Here is a 23538-nt window from a genome sequence, read left to right as displayed (position 1 = left end):
TTCATCTTTCAACGTTCTAATCATATCGGCATCTAGTGATGTTGAATATATAGTTTAGAAGTAGATATGCGATATTCTTTGGACGTTGACATGCAATGACTGCATCTTTCAAGAGGCGATGCAGTTACTGCACCGTCAAGTGGCCCGTGTGACACCAGCAGAAGGCTGTTACGCGCGGATCCCAGGCAAAACGCAGCCCTCCTCCCGCCCAACCGACCGAGGGGCGCTGCCGCATGACACGCGGTGCGTAGCCGAACCAAACGCGAACATGCAAGAAAGATAGCTATTAGACTAACATTCGAGGAAAATTAGTACTAAACTTACTAAGAAACTAAGCATGCAATCAAAATACAAATACCACTACAGTTACTATTTAATAGAAAGGTGTGTAAGGATTAATAATTTAATAAGAGGAAGAGAATTAGTGGTGGATATAATATGGTAGAGGGAATTATAATCCGAGCATTAGACCCTAAACGGTTCATGCAAGGAATAATTCGATCTACAAAGTGGAAGGAACAACGGTATAAAATTTCTAGTCAGTCTAATAGGAATCGTGAAGTTTATGCGGCTCAACAGATCAGGGCTGTCTATGTCACCCCTGATCAAGTTGTGCATAAATATCACACCAAGCATTTTTCTACGGTTAACTAAGGATGGGAGGTTTACTAATAGTAGTCTACTCGAGTAAGATGGGAGTCTTACACCCGCATCCCAGTTAAGGCCCCGCAGAGCAAAAAGTAAAAAGTTTTTCTGTACTGATTCTATACGGTCCTGGTGTACTTTGTACTGAGGGCACCATACACAGGAGCCGTATTCTAAGATCGGACGAACAAGCGAGGTATAGAGAGTCTTTGTTATATAGGGGTCGTCAAATTCCTTTGACCACCTCTTTATAAACCCAAGCACGCCCATGGCCTTATTTACCATGGTAGAAATGTGTTCGGAAAACTTTAACTTGGGGTCTAACATAACACCCAGATCATCCACCAGGGTAATTCTCTCAAGAGAACCACCAAATAGGGTGTAGGGAGCCAACAAAGGGCTAGAACTATGAAATGTCATAACTTTGCATTTCGAGGCATTAAGGTGTAACAAGTTTGCACAACACCATGACTGAAAGTTATTGAGATCGGATAGCAAGCGAGAATGAAATGAAATGTCCTTGTACTGGACACAGAGTTTAACATCATCCGCATACATAAGTACTCGAGAGTATGTTAATACTGAAGGTAAGTCATTAATAAAGAGTGTGAAGAGTAAGGGGCCTAGATGGCTGCCTTGTGGTACTCCCGAAGAAACCTTTACTGGTAAAGAGAGGGAGTTTTTGAAGAGGACTCTTTGAGACCTAGAACAAAGATAGCTAGAAATCCATCTCAGGAGGTTGGGCGGAAACCCTAAAAGGTCAAGTTTATGCGCTAAAAGGGAATGGTTTACAGAGTCGAATGCTTTACTAAAGTCGGTGTAAATAACATCCGTCTGTAAGTTACATTGAAAGCCTTTAATAATGAAAGAGGTAAACTCTAATAAGTTCGTGGTGGTTGATCGCCGCCTTATAAATCCATGCTGAGTTGGAGATATAAGTGACTTGCAGAGATGTTGCAAGTGCGGAGTTAAAACCTTCTCAAACATTTTAGGAATAGCGGATAACTTTGCTATACCTCTATAATTTTTTGCATCAGACTTGCTACCTTTTTTATGAAGAGGAATTATAAACGATTCCTTCCAGATCGGGGGGAAGCAAGAAGAATCAATGGACAGAGCCTCGGCGCAGTACCTGAGTACACAACCTGGAACCCCGTCTGGACCCGGTGAAAACACCGGTTTAACTAGTCGAAGATCATGAAGTAGGGAACATTCATTTAACAAGGGACTGAAAATGCCGTTCGACCTCGGTAAACCGTATGGGTACGGATGACCAGAGTAGCTTTCCTCAGAATAGGTGGTTCGGAAGAATTGGGCAAAAAGATCAGCAATTGCCTGATCCTTATTTGCCGACGTATTACAAAATGATAGCGAGGATGGGTGTGCGGACGTTCTACGCTTACTGTTTACGAAGCTGTAGTTACGAGATAGGTAGTTCTTATAGCATTGAGCATTAAGAACTGAAAAGTTTGACCGAGCTAATACATAGCGAGAGTGAGAAGTAGGAGAACCCACTTCTTGAAATTTTTTATAAAGTCTTGATTTTAAGTTTTTTAGACTGGATAACTCTTTGGTAAACCAAGGGGGTTTTCCAGATCTAGTCGGACAAGAAAGCGGGACACAAGAATCGAAAAAAGTGCCAAGAGCATTGTAAAAAATGTTTGTGCCTTTTATGATATCAGTGCACAAGTACAAAGCGGACCAATCAAAATCCCTAATGAGGTTATTAAGCTTCGCAAACTCGGCTTTACGAAAGCAGCGGACACGTTCGGGCAGCCTACTCGACCGATCCAATACAGTTGGTCCTATATCTAGCGACACCTCGAAAGTAGGGTGGTAGGCGTCTTCAGGTATAGTGAGCGGAAGGGCTCGGGTTAACAACACTATGGTCTGATCCGATACAAAGCACAGATCAAGCAATCGACCCTAGGAATTTTTCACTTGGTTGACTTGAGACAGGGATGGGTCAAGCAAGCCGTCAACAAAGTCATGGCGTGACATGGGCACTAGGATACTAGACTCGTTTACCGAAGACCAAACAGTTCCTGGCAAGTTGAAGTCACCAAGAACTATCATACGATCTTTATCAGATAGCGAGGAAGAAACAGCGGTTAAAGCGGACAAGTGCTGCTCATAAATTGAAATATCCGAAGAAGGTGGGATATACGAGCAAGTAATGAATATAGCGAAAGCGGGAAGAATCAGTTTTACACACAGGAATTCCAGTTCCTGTTGAACTTGGACTGTGAAGTGTTCCGACGTGAAGTAAGAGTCCACTGCAATTAGAACCCCCCCTGCACGTCGAGACGAACGGTCCTTTCTAAAAGTTGTGTACCGACCTGCCAAAACCTCGGAACTAAGAATGTCCGGCTTTAACCAGGTTTCAGTAAACACAATAACGTGGGAAGCAAATGCAACACTATCCCGGAAAAGAATGCTGAGCTTACTACGCAAGCCTCTTACATTCTGATAGGTTACTAAAAGAGAAGTTAGTTTTTTGGAAAGGTGGAAGCAAGACGGGAAGTTGAGGAAGAGGAAGTTTAGGTTGAGGGTGGCACACTGGAAAGATTTGGAAGGGATATGGGGGGCCTATTCTTCTTCTTAGCCTTAAACTCCTTCACCACCAAATGCTCCGGCCAAAATTTGTCGGAGCAAATGGTGTCAAATTGAGTTGGGGAGATGCTTATCTTAAACGAGGCTATCTCCCTGGCATAAGAGAAGTTAAATTTCTCCACCTTTAAACCCACGGATTTTATTTTGCTTTGAATAAAAGCAATTACAACATTAGATGTGAGGTCAGGGGCCAGCCGTGAAACAAAAACTTGTCGTTTTGGTGGGACTCCCACCAGTGGTTTAGTCACCACAGGCCTAGTACCTGTGGTGGCAATATCCGGAGGTGCGGAACGTCTATTTACTGGTGGGATCGGGATAGACGGGACAACTAGCGAACTTGCGGACACCACGGACACGGACGCTGCAGACGTACTTGGCTGCACATTCTCCGAGGCGATGAATTCGGCTACCGAATCTGCATCGCCAGCAGCTGTCGTTGCCCTTGGAGTGGCAAACGAGTGGCAAACTGCTGCACACTTGGAGTGGTCGGAGTCAGTTTTTCGGCGGCGCACGGCTGAGTGACGGTTGGCAATTGCAGATACCGCGGAGTGACCTTTTTGCGCCTCGGAGACTCATTCAGCAGTTTTAAGCCGCTAAACTGAGCCTCCATGGCTAGGAGCCGATCGTATTGGTTTTTAAAACCAACGGTCAGCTCCTTAAAGCCACTCCGCGTCTGCCTCATGAAAGCCACCATGTCTTTCTCCACCGCACGGAATGCCTCGCAACTGTAATGCAAGCCATTACGTTTGGCTATAGCATCACTCACGAGGCCAGAAAATCCAGCGCATTTTGCGTGCACTACGCTGTCGCAGAGCCAGCAAGGGACATTCGGCTGATCGTGGGTGATCTGCTTCTTACAGCTTTTTTTGGCACAGACCACAGCGTATTCCATTTTATTATTTATTTATTTACTATTATTTGCAAAACAAATTGGTATCAGACCAATGTGCCAGACAACGCTCAAAGCGGAATTGGTAAAAAAAGAGAGCAGAGTGGAGAGCGGTTATAGCGAGAGCTACTAAGCAGAGAGCGCTATTGCTCAGAAAGTTGAAAGAGCGAGAGAGAAAGAACAGTTATTGAAGTTGAGGTGATAGCGAGAGAGTGATAAAACAACAAAAGCTACCAGACGAGAGCGGACTGCAATGAAATGTAATGCGTACTCACTCACTGCTACAACACAAACACAAGCACAAGCACAAGGCGACGCCGAAAAATAAAAAGTTAAATAATGTTTTAACACAAATCAAAAGGCATGCACTCGCGTAAATGAATAGGTTTCCAGATTGCTGTCTGGTTAGAAAGTATAATTAGAATTTAGTTAGGAAAACACCGGCTGTTTATTCAAAACAAAAGGAAAAAATGCGGAGCGCAAAACAAAAACACGTCTGATCACTACGAAAGATAATCGGAAGATCCTGATGATATTCATAATAAGCATAATAGTTTACCTTTTTGCCCCGAAAATAAGATTCCACAAGGAGGAAAGCAGACAAAACTAATAGCTGACTTACATAGCTGATAAAAAGAACTATATAATCCATTTGAAGCAGCTACAGTTATGTATAGAGCAAGGTATGATTTTAGAAAAAATATCTAGAGTTTTATCATTTAATCAGTCCTGTTGGCTGAAACCTTATATTGACCTCAATACATCTCTTAGAAAATTAGCTAGCAATGACTTTGAGATAAACTTTTACAAATTAATGGTTAATGCCGTTTACGGCAAAATAATGGAGAATGTAGAAAAACGTCGTGAGGTTGCATTAGTTAAGCATTATGGTTCAAGACAAAACTCAGCCGGGTTTAGACAACGCATAGCAAGACATAATTTCCACAGTGTTGAAATCTTTGGAGATAATTTGGCTTCCATTGAATCAACTAAGTCCCGAATTTTTTATGATAAGCCCATATACATTGGAGTTAGTGTATTAGAACTTTCAAAATGGTTAATGTATGACTATTTCTATAATTTGCATTCTGTAAAATGTCCATCATCAAAAATACTCTATATGGATACAGATTCATTTATTATATCATCAGAAGAAGATTTTTATGATTTAATTAAATTCAATACTAATCGCTTTGATACATCCAATTGCCTAGCCTCAAACAGATTCGGTATCAATCTCGCTAATAACAAAGAGCTTGGATTAATGAAAGACGAAAATGCAGGAAAAATAATGACGTCGTTTGCAGGATTAAAAGCGAAAGCATACTCATATTTAATTGCTAAAGATGATAACACTGACTATAACGTAAACGAGGGGGAACGTTGTGAGTTGCTGCGGACACCGCAACTCAACGGTTATACCCGATACTAAGTCAGTATGGCTCTCCTCCGGCAGACGCCGCTGGTATTAAACGACACGACAAAGAGTGCGTGCGAGAGAGACAGAAAATCAGTCCGAGCGTGACGTCGGGCGCTGCGTAGCCACTGCAAATTGATTTGTTCCTATTGGCTATAAAAATGATCTGATCTGATCCAGATTCAGCAATCTGATAGATATGGTCATTATCTATGATTCTGCGCTTTTAGTTTTCTCGAATGTGCAATATTGTGGATGCAACAGATTTTCGTCCTTTGTGTGGGCGGAAGGGGGTGGGGCGAAATTTTGAGATACACGTTTTATAGTAAGATCTAACAGGAGTGCGGATACCAAATTTGGTTACTCTAGCCCTAATAGTCTCTGAGATTTTTGAATATCCCCAGATTTTCGTCCTTTGCGGGGGCGGAAGGGGGTGTGGCGAAATTTTGAAACAAACTCGTCTCGGTCCGATATATTAGGAGTGTGGATACCAAATTTGGTTGCTCTAGCTTTTGTAGTCTCTGAGATCTAGGCGCTAATGTTTTACTCTAAGCAAAGCCGCCTATGCTACGTGTGTGTTAGAGAGAGACAGGGCGAGAAAAAATGAAATTGTTTTCTTGATGCTGGCTATAATAATGATACGATCCAATTCAGATTCCGCAGTCTTAAAGATATGGTCATTCTCTACAATTCTACGTTTTTGGTTTTCTCATATCTTTAAAATTGTGGATGCCACAGATTTTCGTCCTTTGTGGGGGCGGAAGTGGGCGGGGCGAAGTTTTGAAATATTTTTGTAGCAGTGACATATCACAGAAGTCTGGATCCAAAACATCGTTGCTCTAGCTCTTATAGTCTTTGAGCACTAGGCGCTGAAGGGGACACACAGACGGACAGTCTTTGTTCCCGAGTGTACAGGTTAGACCCCATTAATTATGTTACTGCTCCTTCAGTTTCATGGGATGCAATGTTAAAATACACAAGGGTAGAATTAGAACTTGTTAGTGATCCTGACATTTATAATTTTTTAAAAACTGCTGTTCGTGGAGGGTTGACCCAATGTACTCAACGGATTGCAACCGCAAATAACAAATATTTAAATAATAAATTTAAGCCTACCGAACCCATAAATTTCCTTTCATATATTGACGCCAACAACTTATATGGATGGGCTATGAGTCAACCCCTTCCATTTTCTAATTTTAAATTTCTAAGTAACGATGAAATTTCATCTTTCAACGTTCTTATCATATCGGCATCTAGTGATGTTGAATATATAGTTTAGAAGTAGATATGCGATATTCTTTGGACGTTGACATGCAATGACTGCATCTTTCAAGAGGCGATGCAGTTACTGCACCGTCAAGTGGCCCGTGTGACACCAGCAGAAGGCTGTTACGCGCGGATCCCAGGCAAAACGCAGCCCTCCTCCCGCCCAACCGACCGAGGGGCGCTGCCGCATGACACGCGGTGCGTAGCCGAACCAAACGCGAACATGCAAGAAAGATAGCTATTAGACTAACATTCGAGGAAAATTAGTACTAAACTTACTAAGAAACTAAGCATGCAATCAAAATACAAATACCACTACAGTTACTAATTAATAGAAAGGTGTGTAAGGATTAATAATTTAATAAGAGGAAGAGAATTAGTGGTGGATATAATATGGTAGAGGGAATTATAATCCGAGCATTAGACCCTAAACGGTTCATGCAAGGAATAATTCGATCTACAAAGTGGAAGGAACAACGGTATAAAATTTCTAGTCAGTCTAATAGGAATCGTGAAGTTTATGCGGCTCAACAGATCAGGGCTGTCTATGTCACCCCTGATCAAGTTGTGCATAAATATCACACCAAGCATTTTTCTACGGTTAACTAAGGATGGGAGGTTTACTAATAGTAGTCTACTCGAGTAAGATGGGAGTCTTACACCCGCATCCCAGTCTTACAGGCCCCGCAGAGCAAAAAGTAAAAAGTTTTTCTGTACTGATTCTATACGGTCCTGGTGTACTTTGTACTGAGGGCACCATACACAGGAGCCGTATTCTAAGATCGGACGAACAAGCGAGGTATAGAGAGTCTTTGTTATATAGGGGTCGTCAAATTCCTTTGACCACCTCTTTATAAACCCAAGCACGCCCATGGCCTTATTTACCATGGTAGAAATGTGTTCGGAAAACTTTAACTTGGGGTCTAACATAACACCCAGATCATCCACCAGGGTAATTCTCTCAAGAGAACCACCAAATAGGGTGTAGGGAGCCAACAAAGGGCTAGAACTATGAAATGTCATAACTTTGCATTTCGAGGCATTAAGGTGTAACAAGTTTGCACAACACCATGACTGAAAGTTATTGAGATCGGATTGCAAGCGAGAATGAAATGAAATGTCCTTGTACTGGACACAGAGTTTAACATCATCCGCATACATAAGTACTCGAGAGTATGTTAATACTGAAGGTAAGTCATTAATAAAGAGTGTGAAGAGTAAGGGGCCTAGATGGCTGCCTTGTGGTACTCCCGAAGAAACCTTTACTGGTAAAGAGAGGGAGTTTTTGAAGAGGACTCTTTGAGACCTAGAACAAAGATAGCTAGAAATCCATCTCAGGAGGTTGGGCGGAAACCCTAAAAGGTCAAGTTTATGCGCTAAAAGGGAATGGTTTACAGAGTCGAATGCTTTACTAAAGTCGGTGTAAATAACATCCGTCTGTAAGTTACATTGAAAGCCTTTAATAATGAAAGAGGTAAACTCTAATAAGTTCGTGGTGGTTGATCGCCGCCTTATAAATCCATGCTGAGTTGGAGATATAAGTGACTTGCAGAGATGTTGCAAGTGCGGAGTTAAAACCTTCTCAAACATTTTAGGAATAGCGGATAACTTTGCTATACCTCTATAATTTTTTGCATCAGACTTGCTACCTTTTTTATGAAGAGGAATTATAAACGATTCCTTCCAGATCGGGGGAAGCAAGAAGAATCAATGGACAGAGCCTCGGCGCAGTACCTGAGTACACAACCTGGAACCCCGTCTGGACCCGGTGAAAACACCGGTTTAACTAGTCGAAGATCATGAAGTAGGGAACATTCATTTAACAAGGGACTGAAAATGCCGTTCGACCTCGGTAAACAGTATGGGTACGGATGACCAGAGTAGCTTTCCTCAGAATAGGTGGTTCGGAAGAATTGGGCAAAAAGATCAGCAATTGCCTGATCCTTATTTGCCGACGTATTACAAAATGATAGCGAGGATGGGTGTGCGGACGTTCTACGCTTACTGTTTACGAAGCTGTAGTTACGAGATAGGTAGTTCTTATAGCATTGAGCATTAAGAACTGAAAAGTTTGACCGAGCTAATACATAGCGAGAGTGAGAAGTAGGAGAACCCACTTCTTGAAATTTTTTATAAAGTCTTGATTTTAAGTTTTTTAGACTGGATAACTCTTTGGTAAACCAAGGGGGTTTTCCAGATCTAGTCGGACAAGAAAGCGGGACACAAGAATCGAAAAAAGTGCCAAGAGCATTGTAAAAAATGTTTGTGCCTTTTATGATATCAGTGCACAAGTACAAAGCGGACCAATCAAAATCCCTAATGAGGTTATTAAGCTTCGCAAACTCGGCTTTACGAAAGCAGCGGACACGTTCGGGCAGCCTACTCGACCGATCCACTACAGTTGGTCCTATATCTAGCGACACCTCGAAAGTAGGGTGGTAGGCGTCTTCAGGTATAGTGAGCGGAAGGGCTCGGGTTAACAACACTATGGTCGGATCCGATACAAAGCACAGATCAAGCAATCGACCCTAGGAATTTTTCACTTGGTTGACTTGAGACAGGGATAGGTCAAGCAAGCCGTCAACAAAGTCATGGCGTGACATGGGCACTAGGATACTAGACTCGTTTACCGAAGACCAAACAGTTCCTGGCAAGTTGAAGTCACCAAGAACTATCATACGATCTTTATCAGATAGCGAGGAAGAAACAGCGGTTAAAGCGGACAAGTGCTGCTCATAAATTGAAATATCCGAAGAAGGTGGGATATACGAGCAAGTAATGAATATAGCGAAAGCGGGAAGAATCAGTTTTACACACAGGAATTCCAGTTCCTGTTGAACTTGGACTGTGAAGTGTTCCGACGTGAAGTAAGAGTCCACTGCAATTAGAACCCCCCCTGCACGTCGAGACGAACGGTCCTTTCTAAAAGTTGTGTACCGACCTGCCAAAATCTCGGAACTAAGAATGTCCGGCTTTAACCAGGTTTCAGTAAACACAATAACGTGGGAAGCAAATGCAACACTATCCCGGAAAAGAATGCTGAGCTTACTACGCAAGCCTCTTACATTCTGATAGGTTACTAAAAGAGAAGTTAGTTTTTTGGAAAGGTGGAAGCAAGACGGGAAGTTGAGGAAGAGGAAGTTTAGGTTGAGGGTGGCACACTGGAAAGATTTGGAAGGGATATGGGGGGCCTATTCTTCTTCTTAGCCTTAAACTCCTTCACCACCAAATGCTCCGGCCAAAATTTGTCGGAGCAAATGGTGTCAAATTGAGTTGGGGAGATGCTTATCTTAAACGAGGCTATCTCCCTGGCATAAGAGAAGTTAAATTTCTCCACCTTTAAACCCACGGATTTTATTTTGCTTTGAATAAAAGCAATTACAACATTAGATGTGAGGTCAGGGGCCAGCCGTGAAACAAAAACTTGTCGTTTTGGTGGGACTCCCACCAGTGGTTTAGTCACCACAGGCCTAGTACCTGTGGTGGCAATATCCGGAGGTCCGGAACGTCTATTTACTGGTGGGATCGGGATAGACGGGACAACTAGCGAACTTGCGGACACCACGGACACGGACGCTGCAGACGTACTTGGCTGCACATTCTCCGAGGCGATGAATTCGGCTACCGAATCTGCATCGCCAGCAGCTGTCGTTGCCCTTGGAGTGGCAAACGAGATCAACTGCTGCACACTTGGAGTGGTCGGAGTCAGTTTTTCGGCGGCGCACGGCTGAGTGACGGTTGGCAATTGCAGATCCCGCGGAGTGACCTTTTTGCGCCTCGGAGACTCATTCAGCAGTTTTAAGCCGCTAAACTGAGCCTCCATGGCTAGGAGCCGATCGTATTGGTTTTTAAAACCAACGGTCAGCTCCTTAAAGCCACTCCGCGTCTGCCTCATGAAAGCCACCATGTCTTTCTCCACCGCACGGAATGCCTCGCAACTGTAATGCAAGCCATTACGTTTGGCTATAGCATCACTCACGAGGCCAGAAAATCCAGCGCATTTTGCGTGCACTACGCTGTCGCAGAGCCAGCAAGGGTCATTCGGCTGATCGTGGGTGATCTGCTTCTTACAGCTTTTTTTGGCACAGACCACAGCGTATTCCATTTTATTATTTATTTATTTACTATTATTTGCAAAACAAATTGGTATCAGACCAATGTGCCAGACAACGCTCAAAGCGGAATTGGTAAAAAAAGAGAGCAGAGTGGAGAGCGGTTATAGCGAGAGCTACTAAGCAGAGAGCGCTATTGCTCAGAAAGTTGAAAGAGCGAGAGAGAAAGAACAGTTATTGAAGTTGAGGTGATAGCGAGAGAGTGATAAAACAACAAAAGCTACCAGACGAGAGCGGACTGCAATGCAATGTAATGCGTACTCACTCACTGCTACAACACAAACACAAGCACAAGCACAAGGCGACGCCGAAAAATAAAAAGTTAAATAATGTTTTAACACAAATCAAAAGGCATGCACTCGCGTAAATGAATAGGTTTCCAGATTGCTGTCTGGTTAGAAAGTATAATTAGAATTTAGTTAGGAAAACACCGGCTGTTTATTCAAAACAAAAGGAAAAAATGAGGAGCGCAAAACAAAAACACGTCTGATCACTACGAAAGATAATCGGAAGATCCTGATGATATTCATAATAAGCATAATAGTTTACCTTTTTGCCCCGAAAATAAGATTCCACAAGGAGGAAAGCAGACAAAACTAATAGCTGACTTAGCTGATAAAAAGAACTATATAATCCATTTGAAGCAGCTACAGTTATGTATAGAGCAAGGTATGATTTTAGAAAAAATATCTAGAGTTTTATCATTTAATCAGTCCTGTTGGCTGAAACCTTATATTGACCTCAATACATCTCTTAGAAAATTAGCTAGCAATGACTTTGAGATAAACTTTTACAAATTAATGGTTAATGCCGTTTACGGCAAAACAATGGAGAATGTAGAAAAACGTCGTGAGGTTGCATTAGTTAAGCATTATGGTTCAAGACAAAACTCAGCCGGGTTTAGACAACGCATAGCAAGACATAATTTCCACAGTGTTGAAATCTTTGGAGATAATTTGGCTTCCATTGAATCAACTAAGTCCCGAATTTTTTATGATAAGCCCATATACATTGGAGTAAGTGTATTAGAACTTTCAAAATGGTTAATGTATGACTATTTCTATAATTTGCATTCTGTAAAATGTCCATCATCAAAAATACTCTATATGGATACAGATTCATTTATTATATCATCAGAAGAAGATTTTTATGATTTAATTAAATTCAATACTAATCGCTTTGATACATCCAATTGCCTAGCCTCAAACAGATTCGGTATCAATCTCGCTAATAACAAAGAGCTTGGATTAATGAAAGACGAAAATGCAGGAAAAATAATGACGTCGTTTGCAGGATTAAAAGCGAAAGCATACTCATATTTAATTGCTAAAGATGATAACACTGACTATAACGTAAACGAGGGGGAACGTTGTGAGTTGCTGCGGACACCGCAACTCAACGGTTATACCCGATACTAAGTCAGTATGGCTCTCCTCCGGCAGACGCCGCTAGTATTAAACGACACGACAAAGAGTGCGTGCGAGAGAGACAGAAAATCAGTCCGAGCGTGACGTCGGGCGCTGCGTAGCCACTGCAAATTGATTTGATTCCTATTGGCTATAAAAATGATCTGATCTGATCCAGATTCAGCAATCTGATAGATATGGTCATTATCTATGATTCTGCGCTTTTAGTTTTCTCGAATGTGCAATATTGTGGATGCAACAGATTTTCGTCCTTTGTGTGGGCGGAAGGGGGTGGGGCGAAATTTTGAGATACACGTTTTATAGTAAGATCTAACAGGAGTGCGGATACCAAATTTGGTTACTCTAGCCTTAATAGTCTCTGAGATTTTTGAATATCCCCAGATTTTCGTCCTTTGCGGGGCGGAAGGGGGTGTGGCGAAATTTTGAAACAAACTCGTCTCGGTCCGATATATTAGGAGTGTGGATACCAAATTTGGTTGCTCTAGCTTTTGTAGTCTCTGAGATCTAGGCGCTAATGTTTTACTCTAAGCAAAGCCGCCTATGCTACGTGTGTGTTAGAGAGAGACAGGGCGAGAAAAAATGAAATTGTTTTCTTGATGCTGGCTATAATAATGATACGATCCAATTCAGATTCCGCAGTCTTAAAGATATGGTCATTCTCTACAATTCTACGTTTTTGGTTTTCTCATATCTTTAAAATTGTGGATGCCACAGATTTTCGTCCTTTGTGGGGGCGGAAGTGGGCGGGGCGAAGTTTTGAAATATTTTTGTAGCAGTGACATATCACAGAAGTCTGGATCCAAAACATCGTTGCTCTAGCTCTTATAGTCTTTGAGCACTAGGCGCTGAAGGGGACACACAGACGGACAGTCTTTGTTCCCGAGTGTACAGGTTAGACCCCATTAATTATGTTACTGCTCCTTCAGTTTCATGGGATGCAATGTTAAAATACACAAGGGTAGAATTAGAACTTGTTAGTGATCCTGACATTTATAATTTTTTAAAAACTGCTGTTCGTGGAGGGTTGACCCAATGTACTCAACGGATTGCAACCGCAAATAACAAATATTTAAATAATAAATTTAAGCCTACCGAACCCATAAATTTCCTTTCATATATTGACGCCAACAACTTATATGGATGGGCTATGAGTCAACCCCTTCCATTTTCTAATTTTAAATTTCTAAGTAACGATGAAATTTCATCTTTCAACGTTCTTATCATATCGGCATCTAGTGATGTTGAATATATAGTTTAGAAGTAGATATGCGATATTCTTTGGACGTTGACATGCAATGACTGCATCTTTCAAGAGGCGATGCAGTTACTGCACCGTCAAGTGGCCCGTGTGACACCAGCAGAAGGCTGTTACGCGCGGATCCCAGGCAAAACGCAGCCCTCCTCCCGCCCAACCGACCGAGGGGCGCTGCCGCATGACACGCGGTGCGTAGCCGAACCAAACGCGAACATGCAAGAAAGATAGCTATTAGACTAACATTCGAGGAAAATTAGTACTAAACTTACTAAGAAACTAAGCATGCAATCAAAATACAAATACCACTACAGTTACTAATTAATAGAAAGGTGTGTAAGGATTAATAATTTAATAAGAGGAAGAGAATTAGTGGTGGATATAATATGGTAGAGGGAATTATAATCCGAGCATTAGACCCTAAACGGTTCATGCAAGGAATAATTCGATCTACAAAGTGGAAGGAACAACGGTATAAAATTTCTAGTCAGTCTAATAGGAATCGTGAAGTTTATGCGGCTCAACAGATCAGGGCTGTCTATGTCACCCCTGATCAAGTTGTGCATAAATATCACACCAAGCATTTTTCTACGGTTAACTAAGGATGGGAGGTTTACTAATAGTAGTCTACTCGAGTAAGATGGGAGTCTTACACCCGCATCCCAGTCTTACAGGCCCCGCAGAGCAAAAAGTAAAAAGTTTTTCTGTACTGATTCTATACGGTCCTGGTGTACTTTGTACTGAGGGCACCATACACAGGAGCCGTATTCTAAGATCGGACGAACAAGCGAGGTATAGAGAGTCTTTGTTATATAGGGGTCGTCAAATTCCTTTGACCACCTCTTTATAAACCCAAGCACGCCCATGGCCTTATTTACCATGGTAGAAATGTGTTCGGAAAACTTTAACTTGGGGTCTAACATAACACCCAGATCATCCACCAGGGTAATTCTCTCAAGAGAACCACCAAATAGGGTGTAGGGAGCCAACAAAGGGCTAGAACTATGAAATGTCATAACTTTGCATTTCGAGGCATTAAGGTGTAACAAGTTTGCACAACACCATGACTGAAAGTTATTGAGATCGGATTGCAAGCGAGAATGAAATGAAATGTCCTTGTACTGGACACAGAGTTTAACATCATCCGCATACATAAGTACTCGAGAGTATGTTAATACTGAAGGTAAGTCATTAATAAAGAGTGTGAAGAGTAAGGGCCTAGATGGCTGCCTTGTGGTACTCCCGAAGAAACCTTTACTGGTAAAGAGAGGGAGTTTTTGAAGAGGACTCTTTGAGACCTAGAACAAAGTTAGCTAGAAATCCATCTCAGGAGGTTGGGCGGAAACCCTAAAAGGTCAAGTTTATGCGCTAAAAGGGAATGGTTTACAGAGTCGAATGCTTTACTAAAGTCGGTGTAAATAACATCCGTCTGTAAGTTACATTGAAAGCCTTTAATAATGAAAGAGGTAAACTCTAATAAGTTCGTGGTGGTTGATCGCCGCCTTATAAATCCATGCTGAGTTGGAGATATAAGTGACTTGCAGAGATGTTGCAAGTGCGGAGTTAAAACCTTCTCAAACATTTTAGGAATAGCGGATAACTTTGCTATACCTCTATAATTTTTTGCATCAGACTTGCTACCTTTTTTATGAAGAGGAATTATAAACGATTCCTTCCAGATCGGGGGGAAGCAAGAAGAATCAATGGACAGGTTGAATAGTTTAAGCAAAGGTCCACACAGAGCCTCGGCGCAGTACCTGAGTACACAACCTGGAACCCCGTCTGGACCCGGTGAAAACACCGGTTTAACTAGTCGAAGATCATGAAGTAGGGAACATTCATTTAACAAGGGACTGAAAATGCCGTTCGACCTCGGTAAACAGTATGGGTACGGATGACCAGAGTAGCTTTCCTCAGAATAGGTGGTTCGGAAGAATTGGGCAAAAAGATCAGCAATTGCCTGATCCTTATTTGCCGACGTATTACAAAATGATAGCGAGGATGGGTGTGCGGACGTTCTACGCTTACTGTTTACGAAGCTGTAGTTACGAGATAGGTAGTTCTTATAGCATTGAGCATTAAGAACTGAAAAGTTTGACCGAGCTAATACATAGCGAGAGTGAGAAGTAGGAGAACCCACTTCTTGAAATTTTTTATAAAGTCTTGATTTTAAGTTTTTTAGACTGGATAACTCTTTGGTAAACCAAGGGGTTTTCCAGATCTAGTCGGACAAGAAAGCGGGACACAAGAATCGAAAAAAGTGCCAAGAGCATTGTAAAAAATGTTTGTGCCTTTTATGATATCAGTGCACAAGTACAAAGCGGACCAATCAAAATCCCTAATGAGGTTATTAAGCTTCGCAAACTCGGCTTTACGAAAGCAGCGGACACGTTCGGGCAGCCTACTCGACCGATCCAATACAGTTGGTCCTATATCTAGCGACACCTCGAAAGTAGGGTGGTAGGCGTCTTCAGGTATAGTGAGCGGAAGGGCTCGGGTTAACAACACTATGGTCTGATCCGATACAAAGCACAGATCAAGCAATCGACCCTAGGAATTTTTCACTTGGTTGACTTGAGACAGGGATAGGTCAAGCAAGCCGTCAACAAAGTCATGGCGTGACATGGGCACTAGGATACTAGACTCGTTTACCGAAGACCAAACAGTTCCTGGCAAGTTGAAGTCACCAAGAACTATCATACGATCTTTATCAGATAGCGAGGAAGAAACAGCGGTTAAAGCGGACAAGTGCTGCTCATAAATTGAAATATCCGAAGAAGGTGGGATATACGAGCAAGTAATGAATATAGCGAAAGCGGGAAGAATCAGTTTTACACACAGGAATTCCAGTTCCTGTTGAACTTGGACTGTGAAGTGTTCCGACGTGAAGTAAGAGTCCACTGCAATTAGAACCCCCCTGCACGTCGAGACGAACGGTCCTTTCTAAAAGTTGTGTACCGACCTGCCAAAACCTCGGAACTAAGAATGTCCGGCTTTAACCAGGTTTCAGTAAACACAATAACGTGGGAAGCAAATGCAACACTATCCCGGAAAAGAATGCTGAGCTTACTACGCAAGCCTCTTACATTCTGATAGGTTACTAAAAGAGAAGTTAGTTTTTTGGAAAGGTGGAAGCAAGACGGGAAGTTGAGGAAGAGGAAGTTTAGGTTGAGGGTGGCACACTGGAAAGATTTGGAAGGGATATGGGGGGCCTATTCTTCTTCTTAGCCTTAAACTCCTTCACCACCAAATGCTCCGGCCAAAATTTGTCGGAGCAAATGGTGTCAAATTGAGTTGGGGAGATGCTTATCTTAAACGAGGCTATCTCCCTGGCATAAGAGAAGTTAAATTTCTCCACCTTTAAACCCACGGATTTTATGTTTCTTTGAATAAAAGCAATTACAACATTAGATGTGAGGTCAGGGGCCAGCCGTGAAACAAAAACTTGTCGTTTTGGTGGGACTCCCACCAGTGGTTTAGTCACCACAGGCCTAGTACCTGTGGTGGCAATATCCGGAGGTCCGGAACGTCTATTTACTGGTGGGATCGGGATAGACGGGACAACTAGCGAACTTGCGGACACCACGGACACGGACGCTGCAGACGTACTTGGCTGCACATTCTCCGAGGCGATGAATTCGGCTACCGAATCTGCATCGCCAGCAGCTGTCGTTGCCCTTGGAGTGGCAAACGAGATCAACTGCTGCACACTTGGAGTGGTCGGAGTCAGTTTTTCGGCGGCGCACGGCTGAGTGACGGTTGGCAATTGCAGATCCCGCGGAGTGACCTTTTTGCGCCTCGGAGACTCATTCAGCAGTTTTAAGCCGCTAAACTGAGCCTCCATGGCTAGGAGCCGATCGTATTGGTTTTTAAAACCAACGGTCAGCTCCTTAAAGCCACTCCGCGTCTGCCTCATGAAAGCCACCATGTCTTTCTCCACCGCACGGAATGCCTCGCAACTGTAATGCAAGCCATTACGTTTGGCTATAGCATCACTCACGAGGCCAGAAAATCCAGCGCATTTTGCGTGCACTACGCTGTCGCAGAGCCAGCAAGGGACATTCGGCTGATCGTGGGTCATCTGCTTCTTACAGCTTTTTTTGGCACAGACCACAGCGTATTCCATTTTATTATTTATTTATTTACTATTATTTGCAAAACAAATTGGTATCAGACCAATGTGCCAGACAACGCTCAAAGCGGAATTGGTAAAAAAAGAGAGCAGAGTGGAGAGCGGTTATAGCGAGAGCTACTAAGCAGAGAGCGCTATTGCTCAGAAAGTTGAAAGAGCGAGAGAGAAAGAACAGTTATTGAAGTTGAGGTGATAGCGAGAGAGTGATAAAACAACAAAAGCTACCAGACGAGAGCGGACTGCAATGCAATGTAATGCGTACTCACTCACTGCTACAACACAAACACAAGCACAAGCACAAGGCGACGCCGAAAAATAAAAAGTTAAATAATGTTTTAACACAAATCAAAAGGCATGCACTCGCGTAAATGAATAGGTTTCCAGATTGCTGTCTGGTTAGAAAGTATAATTAGAATTTAGTTAGGAAAACACCGGCTGTTTATTCAAAACAAAAGGAAAAAATGCGGAGCGCAAAACAAAAACACGTCTGATCACTACGAAAGATAATCGGAAGATCCTGATGATATTCATAATAAGCATAATAGTTTACCTTTTTGCCCCGAAAATAAGATTCCACAAGGAGGAAAGCAGACAAAACTAATAGCTGACTTAGCTGATAAAAAGAACTATATAATCCATTTGAAGCAGCTACAGTTATGTATAGAGCAAGGTATGATTTTAGAAAAAATATCTAGAGTTTTATCATTTAATCAGTCCTGTTGGCTGAAACCTTATATTGACCTCAATACATCTCTTAGAAAATTAGCTAGCAATGACTTTGAGATAAACTTTTACAAATTAATGGTTAATGCCGTTTACGGCAAAACAATAGAGAATGTAGAAAAACGTCGTGAGGTTGCATTAGTTAAGCATTATGGTTCAAGACAAAACTCAGCCGGGTTTAGACAACGCATAGCAAGACATAATTTCCACAGTGTTGAAATCTTTGGAGATAATTTGGCTTCCATTGAATCAACTAAGTCCCGAATTTTTTATGATAAGCCCATATACATTGGAGTTAGTGTATTAGAACTTTCAAAATGGTTAATGTATGACTATTTCTATAATTTGCATTCTGTAAAATGTCCATCATCAAAAATACTCTATATGGATACAGATTCATTTATTATATCATCAGAAGAAGATTTTTATGATTTAATTAAATTCAATACTAATCGCTTTGATACATCCAATTGCCTAGCCTCAAACAGATTCGGTATCAATCTCGCTAATAACAAAGAGCTTGGATTAATGAAAGACGAAAATGCAGGAAAAATAATGACGTCGTTTGCAGGATTAAAAGCGAAAGCATACTCATATTTAATTGCTAAAGATGATAACACTGACTATAACGTAAACGAGGGGGAACGTTGTGAGTTGCTGCGGACACCGCAACTCAACGGTTATACCCGATACTAAGTCAGTATGGCTCTCCTCCGGCAGACGCCGCTAGTATTAAACGACACGACAAAGAGTGCGTGCGAGAGAGACAGAAAATCAGTCCGAGCGTGACGTCGGGCGCTGCGTAGCCACTGCAAATTGATTTGTTCCTATTGGCTATAAAAATGATCTGATCTGATCCAGATTCAGCAATCTGATAGATATGGTCATTATCTATGATTCTGCGTTTTTAGTTTTCTCGAATGTGCAATATTGTGGATGCAACAGATTTTCGTCTTTTGTGTGGGCGGAAGGGGGTGGGGCGAAATTTTGAGATACACGTTTTATAGTATGATCTAACAGGAGTGCGGACACCAAATTTCGTTACTCTAGCCTTAATAGTCTCTGAGATTTGTGGATGCCCCAGATTTTCGTCCTTTGCGGGGGCGGAAGGGGGTGTGGCGAAATTTTGAAACAAACTCGTCTCGGTCCGATATATTAGGAGTGTGGATACCAAATTTGGTTGCTCTAGCTTTTGTAGTCTCTGAGATCTAGGCGCTAATGTTTTACTCTAAGCAAAGCCGCCTATGCTACGTGTGTGTTAGAGAGAGACAGGGCGAGAAAAAATGAAATTGTTTTCTTGATGCTGACTATAATAATAATACGATCCAATTCAGATTCCGCAGTCTTAAAGATATGGTCATTCTCAACAACTCTACGTTTTTGGTTTTCTCATATCTTTAAAATTGTGGATGCCACAGATTTTCGTTTTTGAAATATTTCTGTAGCAGTGACATATCACAGAAGTCTGGATCCAAAACATCGTTGCTCTAGATCTTATAGTCTTTGAGCACTAGGCGCTGAAGGGGACGGACGGACGGACAGACGGACGGACGGACAGACAGACAGGGCTCAATCGACTCGGCTATTGATGCTGATCAAGAATATATATACTTTATGGGGTCGGAAACGATTCCTTCTGGACGTTACACACATCCACTTTTACCACAAATCTAATATACCCCAATACTCATTTTGAGTATCGGGTATAAAAATACACAAAAATAAATTAAATCTGATAAATATTTTGCGTGCTTAATTATTTTAATATACTCTTTTTATCTATCCATGAATTGTGTGTTTCATCGAAACCTAACCATTTAACAAAAACTTTAACTTTTTGGAGTTCTTGATCATAAAATGAGCCTTTGATCATTTCCCCCTTATAGTCCTCCAGTTCATATGTTACAGGATTAGTAGACTTTACTTTTAAAATTTTAAAAACTTCGGTTGTACAGTTTGGATCATAGCCCTTTGTAAAAATACCTTTATATTTACTTATTCTAACAGGATCACCAATGGAAAGCTTGTGTTTAGGAAATACCTTACAAATATTATAAGCTGTTTTCAAAGTAAACTCTTCATTTTGTTTGTTTACATCTATAGGCCTCATTTTTATAGTACGGTGATATGAATTATTATAATCTTTTAGTAGGTCATGCAAGGTATAAATCCACGTATGATTACCCTGCATACTAAAGATTTTCCACATACGATTTTTTGATGTTCTATTAAAACGTTTACAAATAGATGCCTTAAGGTGTGTATATGTATGGTAATGGTCAATGTTATTCTTTTTCATTAACTCTCCGAAGGCTACATTAAAAAACTCCTTTCCTTGATCAGATTGAATATTTTTAGGTTTGCGTTTAGATATTTTTAATATTTTCTTCAATGCTGATAAAACATCTAAAGCTGTTTTAGACTTAACGGGAACTGCATATGCATACTTCGAGAACGTGTCAATTACTGTCAGCAAGTACCTATATCCTTTGTTTTCCTTATAAAAGGGTATCATTTCAACCAAATCGATTTGCCACGTGTCATTAATTCCTTTTTGTACGAATTTACTACGAATAAAATTTCTTCTAGCAGGCTTATGTATTTCATTAACAACTTGTTGCTTACTCATTTTTAATATAATTATACCCGATACTCAAAATGAGTATTGGGGTATATTAGATTTGTGGTAAAAGTGGATGTGTGTAACGTCCAGAAGGAATCGTTTCCGACCCCATAAAGTATATATATTCTTGATCAGCATCAATAGCCGAGTCGATTAAGCCCTGTCTGTCTGTCCGTCCGTCCGTCTGTCCGTCCGTCCGTCCCCTTCAGCGCCTAGTGCTCAAAGACTATAAGATCTAGAGCAACGATGTTTTGGATCCAGACTTCTGTGATATGTCATTGCTACAAAAATATTTCAAAACTTCGCCCCGCCCACTTCCGCCCCCACAAAGGACGAAAATCTGTGGCATCCACATTTTTAAAGATACGATAAAACCAAAAACGCAGAATCATAGATAATGATCATATCTATCAGATTGCTGAATCTGGATCAGATCAGATCATTTTTATAGCCAAAAGGAACAAATCAATTTGCACTGGCTACGCAGCCCCCGACGTCACGCTCAGACTGATTTTCTGTCTCTCTCGCACGCACTCTTTGTCGTGTCGTTCAAATGAGCGGCGTCTGCCGGAGTGGCTCTCTCTCCTACTGACTTAGTATCGGGTGTTCGGAGCAGAACCCAGCCGATTAGCTAGTTGCAAAATAGCACCTAATTCTTGGCCCTCAGCCGCTTATTTTGTTTGTTAGTTATGTCTATGTCACTCATTTGTTTGTTAAAGCTCTGCGCTTGCTTGCCCTGCTAAACGCTCTCTGCCAGCTCGCTCTTCGCTATCTCCGCCTTGCGTCTGCCTACCGACGTCGGCCGAGCGAAGCTGCGCTTAGCGATCGGAGCGGCAATGTAAAGGGCAGGCAAGCCACACTTGCAATTTGGATGTCACGCATTAAAGAACATATCGTAATTTTATTTCTGCGCCGAGTTTTATTTAATTCGAAATAATTAGTCGGCCGATTGGGGATAAAAAACATTATCCCCACATAAAATTTGGTGACCCCGACGTGATCTCTGAGTTGCAGTGTCAATTAATAATCATTCGCGATCGACATTCGTTAGCCCTAGCAAATTTTCGGCGGTTAAGCACAATTCGGTGCTAAAACACACTTACATACACCTACATACACGCATTGCTGGCTATTAATTTCTCTGTCGCGACAATTCGGTCAGTGCAGTGCGGTAGGCAGTGCAGCGAACTCACTAATACACACAAGCGGAGTACAAAGCGGAATCGGACAGCTCGCACAGCCGCACAGCTAAAGGCATTAGCTGTAATCCCTTTGCTTTCGGTTCCCACGTTTATACGTATACAGGGTGTCTTTTTCGGTCGTGCTGAGTGACTCTTTTAAAACCTCAACATGGCAGCACCTGAGCCTACCAATGTCGCGAACGCAGCAATGCCGAGTGATGTAGATTTCTACAAGCACAAGGCCGAGTCCATCGCGCGCCAACTAAAGGCCATGGATCGCTTTCTCACCAAGGAAGAGCTTGCCGAGTTAGATGAGGCAGAACTTCAAGCTCGCTTAAAGCAGATCGAGCGAATGAATGCGGATTTCGATGCCGCTCAAACGAGCCTTGAAAGGCTGGATTTCCTGCAGTTAGCCCATGATGCCCGGCTGGACTTTTCGAATGTTTATGTCAAGGTTAGGTCCAGGCTGTCGCGGGAGTTGATGGCTGCTCGCACGGTAAATGTTGCCAATTCAACGGCTCGGCATACTCTCGAGGGGAATTCGTCGTTGTTCGCCTATAATAGTATAGGCCGTTCTCGAATGCCCGAGTTGCAGCTTCCGCGATTCGGTGGGAGCTACATGGATTGGCCAGAATTCCACGCGATGTTTTCGACAATGGTGCACAAAGACCATCGTATACCAATCATCGAAAAATTCCAATATCTTCGTGGATGTCTAGATGGTGCTGCGCTGGATACGATTCGTTCCTTGGAACTTTCTGAGGAGAATTACGACAAGGCGTTGAATTTACTAATGTTGCGATTCGATAATAAACTGTTACATTTTTAGGCACACGTCAAGGCTATTTTCGGGCTGCAAGGGGTGGAGAAGGGCTCGGCTATCGGCTTGCGCGCGCTCAGCGATAAAATCAATTCGCACTTGCGTGCACTTCAGACCTTGGCGACCCCGCAGGAGATTTCCGATGGGTTGCTGATCTTCATCATAGGCACGAAATTGGACCACAAGACCAAGGAGAAATGGGAAGAGAACTTGCCGACGTCAGGATTGCCTCGGTGGTCAAGCATGGCCTCATTCTAGGAAGCAAGATGTCGGATGCTGGAAAATTTGGGATCGGCTATGGTAATTCCTAGCCAGCAGGTGGGAGAAAGTAAACCTAGCACCCCAATCACCTCCATTAACGATCATAATAGCTCAACATGCAAGTATTGCAAATCCTCCGATCACTACATATCCCGATGCCAGGCATTTATAGAT

This window comes from Drosophila miranda, assembly GCF_003369915.1.
Source record: "Drosophila miranda strain MSH22 chromosome Y unlocalized genomic scaffold, D.miranda_PacBio2.1 Contig_Y1_pilon, whole genome shotgun sequence".
In the NCBI taxonomy this organism is placed as follows: domain Eukaryota; kingdom Metazoa; phylum Arthropoda; class Insecta; order Diptera; family Drosophilidae; genus Drosophila; species Drosophila miranda.
This window is presented reverse-complemented; position numbering follows the sequence as displayed.